The 12,786-nt window shown below is 42.7% G+C and overlaps 1 long non-coding RNA gene across 1 annotated transcript in view; it reads left to right on the plus strand.

Annotated features, from left to right (window-relative positions):
• Positions 1–1,885, plus strand: part of LOC134965108 (uncharacterized) — a 180,647-nt gene extending 178,762 nt beyond the window's left edge. Inside the window, exon 4 of the long non-coding RNA XR_010188321.1 lies at positions 1,449–1,885. This is a non-coding gene — a long non-coding RNA (uncharacterized LOC134965108). The remainder of the gene's footprint in view (positions 1–1,448) is intronic.
• Positions 1,886–12,786: the final 10,901 nt, after the last annotated feature.

Genomic DNA, 12,786 nt, shown 5'->3' on the forward strand with positions numbered 1-12,786 from the left:
TTCTCCCTGTCTCACTGAATGCATGCTGTCACCTTGCCCACCAACTTACTTTTTGTGGCTGGCTTGCTTGCAGTTCGTCCGCCCATGCACTCTGAATCTGCATGACTGTACTTTGTGGGGCAGGGGTGTAGATGGCTGGGAGTCAGTGTCTCCGAAAGGCCCATGGGAGGAGGAGCTGCTGTGGCTAATCATGCACAGCAGCCATCGTTCCCCCCACAGCCATTTTTTATGCTCCCTGCTGCCATCACTGACTGCTCCCAGTTCGGCCATTCCCACTGCTGCCAGCTACCGCTGTATGAGCTGCTCGATTGGAGGTGAGTGCTCCGAGCCCAGTAGCCAGTCTAAAGCAGCAGAGCTGTCATCCAGTCAGGTGGCCTGTCCGCAAACCTCCACCAGCCCTAGGCAGCTTTGAATGCTCCTAGGTGTCCCAAACACCCTAGGTATTTGCTTTGTTTACCTATGCCTAGGGCCTGCTCTGAATGTGGGCAGTGGGAAGAGATGATGGTATAAATGAGGGCAGGAAAAGCACATGAGTAAAGAGAGCCTTGCTGAAGAGGGTGTTTAGGGGGGAGGAGGGAGATGTTTTAAAATGTATAAAAAATCTCTAAAAACTATTGACCATTTATTTATTGTTGTTTTTTTTCAACTAATAACATACTTGTTCAATCATTTTCTTCTGTAAAAGAGTTTTGTGGTGTGCATACTGTTGTGATACTTCCCATTCCAAAATCTACAATCCTTAAACTGAAGTGATGTTGTACTGTACTGTTGATCCAGATTAATTGATCCAAATTAATAGAGAGATGTACATTAAGGGACAAAATGTTACTTACACAAATCTCTAGATACTAGGGCGTATAGTTAGGAAAGTGCAGATTTTTTTAAAAGTGGAGATGTTGAACACAACAACCAATCAGATTGTAGCTATTATTTTCTAGAAGGTGCTAGATAAAGTACAATCTGATTGGTTACAATGGGAAAAATCTCCATTTATAAAAATACACACTTTAGTAAATATACATCCTAGGAGTACAACTCAGCTGATCATTGGCTAATCAAATAATGTAACTTTATAATCAATTACATTAATGTAATTATTAGGTTAGTAGATTGGATATCTTGAAATATATAAAGAAAAATATAAAATAACATGTGAGGGTAATCAGAGGTAATCTGAAGTTTTAACTGTAATCCAAAACTTCTCTTTGACTTGCAACAGGTTCACTTTATTTACTTGTTGGGATCAATGCAACTGCAGTCATTACCTGCAATCTTTTGCACATATATGGCGCACTTATGATAGCTCTGTGGGGCTGCAAATAAAAATCTGCATCTTTGGAGAGGAAACCTAAAAGGGATGATGAGCCAACCCCACATTATACCAGTATGGCATGGGTCTCTGGAAGACAGCCTGATGTTATATATTAATTCAACGTTTCCATTTCCAGGAGCTATAATCGGAACAGTAGAGCAACATCTACTGTCTACTCCACCAGGACAGGAAGAACTGGACAGAAACCTATTGCAGGACATAACTAAAATGGCATTAAAAGGAGAGGTAATAATCATGGGAGACTTTAATCTACCTGATGTAAACTGGGAGATGTCTGTTGCTAGTTCCACTAGAATTAGGGACATTTTAAATTCCCTTCAGGGAGCATCCCTCCACCAATTGGTGAGGGAGCCTACTCGGAAAGACGCAATATTAGACTTAATACTTAGAAATGGAGACAGAATATCGGATGTAAAAGTGGGTGAAAACCTGGGATCCAGTGATCATCAAGTAGTATGGTGTTGGATTTTAGGAAGTCTAATTTTGTAGGGATGGGAAAATGTGTAAGCGTTTCTTTGGCAGAGTGGAGGAACTTGGATGCAGTGCACGAGATGTGGGAAACATTAAAAAGTGCAATATTAAAGGCAACAGACCTTTGTATCAAAAGCGTTAGGAAAAACAAATGGAAAAGGAAGCCAGTGTGGTTTGCAAAAGAAGAAGCAAATATTGTGAAAGCAAAAAGATGGCTTAGGAAATTTAAGCAAACACAAAATAATGAAGACAAAGAGATATATCTTGTTAGACAGAAGGAGACTGGGGGTATATTCAAATGAAGTCGGATCCATTCCGACATTCATTTGTCGGAATGGATCCCACTTCGGCTATTAAATGTCATCTTAAATCGACTTTTAAAAAAGTTGAATTGAGATGCAGGAGTTAGACGGGGGAAAGCCGCGGGCAGACTGGGGTGAGCAGCGCTACAGCAGTGGCTATATAGCCGCTGCTGTAGCTCTGCTCTCCGCAGTCTGCCTGCGGCTCTCCCCATCTCCCCCCTGTCTCTCTGCCTCACTCCCTCCACTCCTCGTCCCCGCATCACAGCCGCCGCTCACGGCAGCGTCCACCTGGCTCCAGCAAGTGAGGTCTCGGTTGCTGGAGCCAGGTGGATGCTGCTGTGAGCAGCGGCTGTGACATCCTCCAGCACTGCTCTCCCCCATCTGGCTGCCTGCGGCTCTCCCCGTCTGGCTGCCCGTGGCTTTCCCCAGTCTTCCCGCGACTCTCCCCCCTCTCCTCCACAGTCCCTCATCTCAGTCCAACATTTTTTTATGTCAGACTGAGATGGTCAGAAACGGGGCAAAATCCTGTAGAATTTGTCCCTGTTTCCCTCAAAAGTACATGAATCAGCAGCTATACCGCCGATTCATGTACTATTCGACAAGTCAAATTCCCACACTTGTTGAATAAAAGCAGCAGGGACTGAATAGGTCGAATCACGATTCGACCTTAAAAAGTAGAAAACTGACATCTTTTCGACAGACGGCAGCTTTCGACCCTAATTGAATATACCCCTAAGAAGGTAATCAGATGTACAAAGGCATAAGCTGAGGAGAAAATGACCCAGTCAGTGGGTTAAGTAGGCAAAACTTTTTTCTTTAGGTATATAAGTGAAAGGAAAAAAACAAAAAGTGGAAAAATAAAACCAACGACAGAGACTGGGAGTCTTGTTGAGGGAGACAATGTAATAGCAGATCATCATAATAATTATTTTTGCTCAGTATTCACTACTGAAAGAAAGGGGAAGGGGCCGCAGTTAAGTTGCAGGGATGTTCAGGAAAATGAAACAAGTACATTTACAGAGGAGAAGGTCCTAACAGAACTCTCAAAGCTGAAAGTGGACAAATCTATGGGTCCAGATGGGATACATCTAAGGATACTAAAAGAACTTAAAGAGGTGCTGGTAGCGCCATTGACAGAATTATTCAATCAGTCATTAGCTACAGGAGTAATTCCAGAGGACTGGATAAGAGCGAACATAGTCCCACTGCACAAAAGTGGAAGCTAGGAAGAGGCAAACAACTACAGACCAGTGAATCTTATATCAGTAGTAGGGGAATTGATGGAAATATTCTTAAAAGAAAGTGTTGTAGATTATCTCAAATCCAACAATTTACAGGATCCCAAACAGCATGGATTCACTGGGGGGAGATCATGTCAAACAAATCTTATTGATTTTTTTGACTGTGTGACTAAAGTGATGGATAAAGGTGGAGCCGTGGATATAGCTTATCTAGACTTTAGTAAGGCTTTTGACACTGTTCCACATCGCAGACTGCTAAATAAACTTGGAATCTTGGGATTGGATACTAGGATTATTGAATGGATAAGATCTTGGTTGCAGGATAGAAAACAGAGAGTTGTGGTAAATGGAGTGCATTCACAGGAGGGAAATGTTACAAGTGGAGTACCCCAGGGATCTGTACTTGGACCAGTGCTTTTTAATATCAGTGCTTGGTGACATTGTAAATGGCATTAAAGGCAAGTATGCCTTTTTGCAGATGACACAAAGGTATGCAACAGGGTACACACACCAGGTGGGGTAAAACAAATGATTGAGGATCTAGGTAGACTAGAGGAATGGTCAAGAGTGTGGCAATTATAGTTTAATGCCAAAAAATGCTAAATCATGCACTTGGGTCTCAAAACTCCAAAGGCTAAATATAGTATTAATGGCACTATACTGGAAACTGCTGAGAAGGAAAGGGATCTTGGAGTCACTATTTCAGGTGACTTAAAGGCAGATAAGCAATGTAACAAAGTAATGATGAAGGCTAGTCAGATGCTTGGCTGCATTGGGAGAGGAATCAGCAGCAGAAATAAGTAATAATGCCACTGTATAGGTCATTTGTACGGCCTCATCTAGAATTCTGTGTTCAAATCTGGAGGCCATATCTTCAGAAGGATATTAATACATTAGAGACTGTACAAAGAAGTGCAAATAAAATGGTGCATGGCCTACATCACAAAACATACCAAGAAAGACTAAAAAATCTCAATATGTATAGTTTGGAGCAGAGAAGGGAAAGGGGGAACATGATAGAAACTTTCAAATATATCAAGGGTTTTAAGTCCAGGAGGGAAACATTCCCCAAATGAAGAGAAGCAATAGGACACGAGGACATGCACTGAGACTGGAGGGGGGGAGGTTCAGGGGAAATTTGAGGAAAAAGTACTTCACAGAAAGGGTAGTGGACAAATGGAATAGTCTCCCATCAGAGGTGGTAGAGGCTTAGACAGTAGAGCAATTGCAACATGCATGGGATAAACATAAGGATATCCTTACAAAGAAATAAGAATTAAATAAGGTTTGAGATAAAAATATGGAGTAAAATAAAGGGGCAGACTAGATGAGCCAAGTGGTTCTTATCTGCCGTCAAATTCTATGTTTCTATCTGAACAGTATTCAGTAGTGCTCCATGGGCAGTATTTAACTCCATACTAATCCTGTGCTGGCTCTGAGTAAATGGAGTGACAACACCTATTACATTTGTATACCTCAGAAAGGTATTCCTGCATTCTACTGATTTAGGTTCACATGTTCCTTAGGTCAATTTTCAATTATTTTGAGCAATGAAACAGTCTAATTAAATCACATTTACCAGCGAGAGCAACATGTATTGTAAAAAGAGACTGAGTTTTCATTGAGATCTACTGCCCCCTGATGCAGTAGTAGCAGAATGCAGCCAGTCATTCATATAGTAAGTTTGTACATTTACATTATGCATGTGTAGAAATTATATGAATTCACAATAATTAAAGAGATCGAAGTGTCCTTGAGTGCAGTGGCAAACGTAGGATTTAGCGAGGGGGGTTTCCGTGGGTGGGTGGGTGTGTATGTATATGCGCAGGTATGTGTAATGAATATATATATAGATATATACACACACACAAACATACATACATATATATGTACGTAGGCAGGACGGCACTCATTGAAGTGAAAAAAAGAAAGAATGGGAGCGCTGGATGAATCTAATATATATTTTTTATTAAAATATAGTTATATCAACCACGTAAAAATACAGTACATAAACTGGCCTAAAAATAATGAACAATTATTAATGTATAAATATATACAAGACTGCCATATCTCCTGAACCAATATGAATTAGAAAACCTTTAATAAACCTTAATTAAGGGCTGCATTGGTGCTTCATGAAAATCAGCCGTGCGTCCACGAGCTGAAATATTTATAAGAAGGAGACTGATGAAAAAGTGCCTCTGTTATAAATCACTGTTTAAGTGTACACTCTCTTCTCCTTGTACACAAAAGAACCTCATTGGCAAAGAGTATCCCAGTATTGAAATTGCGGACACCCGCGCTGTATTATTAAGTGACAAATAGACGGTGATGGTCAAATTCACTTGTAGTATATCACCTGATGTGAGAGCCTCTCCGTCAAAGGCGCTGTACTGAGCCGGGTTTGCAGCGGCTCTGTGCAGTGAAAGTACAGCTGGTCACGTCGCCAGTGAACCATCCAGACGAACGCGGTTGTTTTCTCCGCTAAAGGGTACTGTACCAATTTGAATATGCAGCAGTGCAGAAAGATTGGAGCAGCAAATTCCCCAGCCGCTGGTGAAAAGTCAGTTTTAATTGCGGCTACGGTCCACTCGATATATACGGCTCACGGAGTGTCAGGAGTACCTTAACGCGTTTCCTTCTGATGAAACGGCCAGCGTTGTAGGCCGAGAAACGCGTTAAGGTACTCCATTGAAGGACTTCATCTGACTGCTGCATTCTCCTGACACTCCGTGAGCCGTATATATCGAGTGGACCGTAGCCGCAATTAAAACGGACTTTTCACCAGCGGCTGGGGAATTTGCTGCTCCAATCTTTCTGCACTGCTGCATATTCAAATTGGTACAGTATCCTTTAGCGGAGAAAACAACCGCGTTCGTCTGGATGGTTCACTGGCGACGTGACCAGCTGTACTTTCACTGCACAGAGCCGCTGCAAACCCGGCTCAGTACAGCGCCTTTGACGGAGAGGCTCTCAAATCAGGTGATATACTACAAGTGTATTTGACCATCACCGTCTATTTGTCACTTAATAATACAGCGCGGGTGTCCGCAATTTCAATACTGGGATACTCTTTGCCAATGAGGTTCTTTTGTGTACAGGGAGAAGAGAGTGTACACTTAAACAGTGATTTATAACAGAGGCACTTTTTCATCAGTCTCCTTCTTATAAATATTTCAGCTCGTGGACGCACAGCTGATTTTCATGAAGCACCAATGCAGCCCTTAATTAAGGTTTATTAAAGGTTTTCTTATTCATATTGGTTCAGGAGATATGGCAGTCTTGTATATATTTATACATTAATAATTGTTCATTATTTTTAGGCCAGTTTATGTACTGTATTTTTACGTGGTTGATATAACTATATTTTAATAAAAAATATATATTAGATTCATCCAGCGCTCCCATTCTTTCTTTTTTTCACATCCATTTTGATCTATTGTTGGGGCAGCCCGCCCACAACTGGTGAGCAGCTGTCTGAATCCAATTGGATATAGTGTGTGTACTGTAGAGCGCCAATCTTTTGTACATATTTTCGGCACTCATTGAGACTGGTAAACCATAGAAAATCAGCACAGGACGCTGAAGCTGTTTGTCAACGTTTCAGAGTTAGACTCCTTTAAAAGAGTCTAACTCTGAAACGTTGACATACAGCTACAGCGTTCTGTGCTGATTTTCTATGGTTTACTAGTCTCTATGAGTGCCATCCTGCTTCCGTACATTTTATCTGATTCTGACGTGCCATTCATCAATTGCAGATATATATATATATATATATATATATATTTGTGTGGTCGTCTGGCACTCTGGATGATAAAAAGCAAAGATGCCAGGGTGGCCTCCTGAAATTAATATGTCTGGTAATCCTCCTTGGGTCCTGTGATAGGACCTCTATTGAAGAAAAATAGGTGGCACTCCAAGGACTTAAATAAAGTCAAACTGTATTAAAAAAAATAATTTCATGGATCAAAAAACAACGTTTCAAGGCTCTACAGCCTTTTCATCAGGTTATGCATTATAGGTGAGGTGAAAAAAAACAGAGGTATTTTGTTTATTGATCTCACCTATAATGCATAACCAGATGAAAAGGCCGTAGAGCCTTGAAACGTTGTTTTTTGCACCATGAAATTTATTTTTTGAATACAATTTGACTTTATTTAAGTCCCTGGAGTGCCGCCTATTTTTCTTCAATAGAGGTCCTATCACAGGACCCAAGGAGGATTACCAGTTTTTTAGATATATGTATCTCACATTTATATATATATATATATTCACAAACTCACACATGTAAACACACATACATACACTCACACATGTAAACACACATACATACATACATACATACATACTGTACATACAAGCACACACACAAACACACATACATACATACATGCATACATACATACATACATACATACATACATGCATTCATATCATACAAAAACACACTTAAACAATGATTTCAAACTTACATACAGAGGGGCGGCCACGGCAGCGTGAGGCAGAGTGAGGACGGAGGGAGCTGCTGTGGCTGGGCATGCGCAGCCAGCAGCTCCCTCGGCACCCGGGACATTCTCTAAGCAGAGAGCTGCATAGCTCTCTGCTCTTGCTGCAGCTCCGTCCGCGATCGCGGTCGCGGCTTTTGCTTTTGTTGAGACGGAGACAGCTGTGTCTCCGTCTCAAAACATTTTTTGGGGTCATCATGGGGGGTTTCCAGGTGCTCGGAAACCCCCCCTGTGTGCGCCACTGGAGTGATAATATTAAACTTTAATTGATTTACTGTATTTCATATTGTTCTGTATTTTCCAAAACTTTTGAATGGTGTGCGCAAGAACTCTTTATGTAAATGGTACATTCTGCTCACATTCAAAATATGTATAATAAATAACAGATGTATGTTTTGCATGTTTCTTTGCTGTAAAACAGGATGGGTCTTTTGTTACTTCGTAGTTCTATGGGGGTGATTCAGCCTGATCACTGTGCTGCTAAATTTGTTGTGCTGCGTTCAGACAGTCACCGCCCAAAAGGAGTGTACATTCGCCATGCAAAGTGTGTGATCACATGTGTACGCTGAGTTGCAAAAAATCTCTCAGTCAGTGGACAGCTGCAAATCCGTTCGCACCACACTCACCATCAAATTATTTTTCCACTGTGTGCAGTCTGTGCGCAGACGAGGACTTACTCCTACAGTGCGATGGGAACAGGCTGATTGGGTCCGAAAACACCCTCCCTGATAATGCTTAGGAACACCTGCATTTTCCCTGACGCTCCCAGAGAACAGTCAGTTACCACCCACAAACGGCCTCTTCCTGTCAATCAGCATGCGAATGGTTGTGCGAGTCGCTGTCCGATGTGCGTGCGCATTGCGGTGCTTATGCATGTGCAGTCTATCAATGATCGCCCGCTGTGCGATAACTCACAGCAGCGATCAGGTCTGAATCACCCCCTATATGTATGCCTTTACTATAAAACTGTGTTTCTTCTTTCTTTTATCGTCATGTGTTTATAATAGAGATGTGCGGGTTTGGATTTACTTGGTTCTTAACTCCAAATTAGCACAAGTTCAGATGTATCCAGATTTTTATTATTGGCTATCCAAAACATGCGACAGTCGGATAGCCAATAAGATGCTGTATTGAGATCCATGTAAATCCGGGTAAATCCGAACCTGCACATCTCTAATTTATTATGCAAATTGCATTTAAATAGATATATAGATACATACTGTAAATAAATACTGTACATACATATATACAGTACATATATAAATACCTTGCTACTGCTAGATCAATGGCCACAGCTATCCCATTATATTGTACAGAAAGTATATGTTTCTTGTTGTAAAAGTCATTTTGGCGGGCATATCAGAGTTATTTTGTTTGTGTATGGCAAGTACTGTATATTCATTTTTATTTTCTTGACCTCTTAATTTTTTCCTATAAAAGTTTGTTGATGTTATGAGGCGGTTTAAGATTCTATACCTTGCCAGGACTTCCCTGATATAATATATGCTACTAGTCAACTGTTGCTCGAAATCCAGGAAAAATAGGCCCTTCCCTCCTCAATGCTTTTTCTGTGGGAATCATGACTTTGACACCTTGACCCAAATGTATTAATAACCAGCCAATCAGATCCTAACTGTCATTTTTCAAACATAGCCTGTTACATGGCAGTTAGGAAGCTGATTGGCTGGTCATTTATCAGTCTTTATCCATCTTAGAGATGTGCAGCGGGCATTTATCGGGGTTTTGTGTTTTGGTTTTGGATTCTGTTCCACGGTCGTGTTTTGGATTCGGACACGTTTTGGCAAAACCACCCTTTCGAATTTTTGTCCGATTCGGATGCGCTTTGGATTCAGGTGTTTTCAAAAACCCCTCAAGAACAGCTTAAATCATAGAGTTTGGGGTAATTTTGATCCTATAGTATTATTAAGCTCAATAACCATAATTTCCACTCATTTCCAGTCTGTTCTGAACACCTCACACCTCCCAATATAATTTTTAGTCCTAAAATTTGCACCAAGGTCGCTAGATGACTAAGCTAATCGACCCAAGTGGGCGGCACAAACACCTGGCCCATCGAGGAGTGGCACTGCAGTGTCAGACAGGATGGCACTTAAAAATATAGTCCACAAACAGCACATGATGCAAAGATAAAAAAAAAAAAGAGGTGCAAGATGGAATTGTACCCTTATGTTGTATAAACAGGACATGCACACTTTAAGAAACCCATCATTTCAGCGACAGGGTCTGCCACGCGACTATGGCTGAAATGACTGGTTGGTTTGGGCCCCCACCAAAAAAAGAAGCAATCAATCTCTCCTTGCACAAACTGGCTCTACAGAGGCAAGATGGCCACCTCATCACCCGATTGCTCACCCCTTTCACTGTGTACATCCTCCTCCTCACAGAGTATTAATTTGTCCCCACCGGAATCCACCATCACAGGTCCCTGTGTACTTTCTGGAGGCAATTGCTGGTAAATGTCTCCACGGAGGAATTTATTATAATTCATTTTGATGAACATCATCTTCTCCACATTTTGTGGAAGTAACCTCCTACGCCGATCGCTGACAAGGTGGCCGGCTGCACTAAACACTCTGTTTCGGAGTACACACTGGAGGGGGGGGGGGGGGGAACTTAGGTAAAATAAAGCCAGTTTGTACAAGGGCCTCCAAATTGCCTCTCTTTCCTGCCAGTATACGTACGGACCGTCTGACATGCCTACAGTGATGCTGTCACTCATATAATCCTCCACCATTCTTTCAATGGTGACAGAATCATATGCAGTGACAGTAGATGACATGTCAGTAATCGTTGGCATGTCCTTCAGTCCGGACCAGATGTCAGCACTTGTTCCTGACTGCCCTGCATCCCCACCAGCGGGTGGTTTTGGAAATGTTATCCTTTTCCTGGCAGCTCCAGTGGCGGCAGAAAATGAAGGAGGAGCTGCTGGCGGGTCACGTTCCGCTTGACTTGACAATTGTTTCACCAGCAGGTCTTTGAACATCTGCAGATTTGTGTCTGCCGGAAAGGGAGATACAACGTAGGCTTTAAACCTAGGATCGAGCACGGTGGCGAAAATGTAGTGCTCTGATTTCAAAAGATTGACCACCCGTGAATCCTGGTTAAGCAAATGAAGGGCTCCATCTACAAGTCCCACATGCCTAGTGGAATCGCTCCATTTTAGCTCCTCCTTCAATCTCTCCAGCTGCTTCTGCAAAAGCTTGATGAGGGGAATGACCTGACTCAGGCTGGCAGTGTCTGAACTGACTTCACGTGTGGCAAGTTCAAAGGGTTGGAGTACCTTGCACAACATGGAAATCATTCTCCACTGAGATACTGCTACTGGTGCCGCCGCTGTTGTTGCTGCGGGCGGCAATACATCTACACAGTGGGCTGTCACAGTTATATAGTCCTTAGTCTGCCCTGCTCCACTTGTCCACATGTCCGTGGTTAAGTGGACAGTGGGTACAACTGCATTTTTAGGACACTGGTGACTTTTTTCTGACATCTGTGTACATTCTCGGTATCGCCTGCCTAGAGAAATGGAACCTAGATGGGATTTGGTACCGGGGACACACTACCACAAGCAATTCTCTAAGTCCCTGTGAACTAACGGTGGATACCGGACGCACGTCTAACACCAACATAGTTGTCAAGGCCTGAGTTATCCGCTTTGCAACAGGATGACTGCTGTGATATTTCATCTTCCTCGCAACGGACTGTTGGACAGTCAATTGCTTACTGGAAGTAGTACAAGTGATCTTCCAACTTCCCCTCTGGGATGACGATCGAGTCCCAGCAGCAACAACAGCAGCGCCAGCAGCAACAACAGCAGTAGGCATTCCACTCAAGGATCCATCGGAGGAATCCCAGTTAGGAGAGGACTCGTCAGATTTGCCAGTGACATGGCCTGCAGGACTATTGGCGTTCCTGTCTAAGGAGGAAACTGACGTTGAGGGAGTTGGTGGTGTGGTTTGCAGGAGCTTGGGTACAAGAGGAAGAAGGGATTTAGTTGTCAGTGGACTGCTTCCGCTGTCACCCAAAGTTTTTGTACTTGTTAATGACTTCTGATGAATGCGCTCCAGGTGATGTATAAAGGAGGATGTTCCTAGGTGGTTTAACTGCCTTACCCCTACTTATTACAGCTTGACAAAGGCAACACACGGCTTGACACCAGTTGTCCGCATTTCTGTTGAAATAATTCCACAGCGAAGAGGTGATTTTTTTTGGTATTTTGACCAGGCATTTCAATGGCCATATTCATCCCACGGACAACAGGTGTCTCCCCGGGTGCCTGACTTAAACAAACCACCTCACCATCAGAATCCTCCTTGTCAATTTCCTCCTCAGTGCCAGCAACACCCATATCCTCATCCTGGTGTACTTCAACAGTGACATCTTCAATTTGAATATCAGGAACTGGACTGTGGGTGCTCCTTCCAGCACTTGCGGGGGGCGTGCAAATAGTGGAAGGAGCCACCTCTTCCCGTCCAGTGTTGGGAAGGTCAGGCATCGCACCCTCCGACACATTTGGACTCTCCTTGGGGATTTGTGATTTAGAATGCTCAATTCTTTGCTGTGCTTTTGCCAGCTTAACTATTTTCATTTTTCTAGGGGGAGGGGGAGTGCTTCCAACCTCATGTGAAGCTGAACCACTAGCCATGAACATTGGCCAGGGCCTCAGCCGTTCCTTGCCACTCCGTGTCGAAAATGGCATAATGGCAAGTTTACACTTCTCCTCAGACGATTTTAATTTAGATTTTTGGGTCAATTTACTGAACTTTTGCTTTTTGGATTATACATGCTCTCTACTATGACATTGGGCATTGGCATTGGCAGACGACGTTGATGGCATTGAATCGTCTCTGCCATGACTAGTGGCAGCAGCTTCAGCACTAGGTGGAAGTGGATCTTGATCTTTCCCTTTTTTACCC

The sequence above is a fragment of the Pseudophryne corroboree genome, chromosome 10 (assembly GCF_028390025.1).
Source record: "Pseudophryne corroboree isolate aPseCor3 chromosome 10, aPseCor3.hap2, whole genome shotgun sequence".
Taxonomy (NCBI): Eukaryota; Metazoa; Chordata; class Amphibia; order Anura; family Myobatrachidae; genus Pseudophryne; species Pseudophryne corroboree.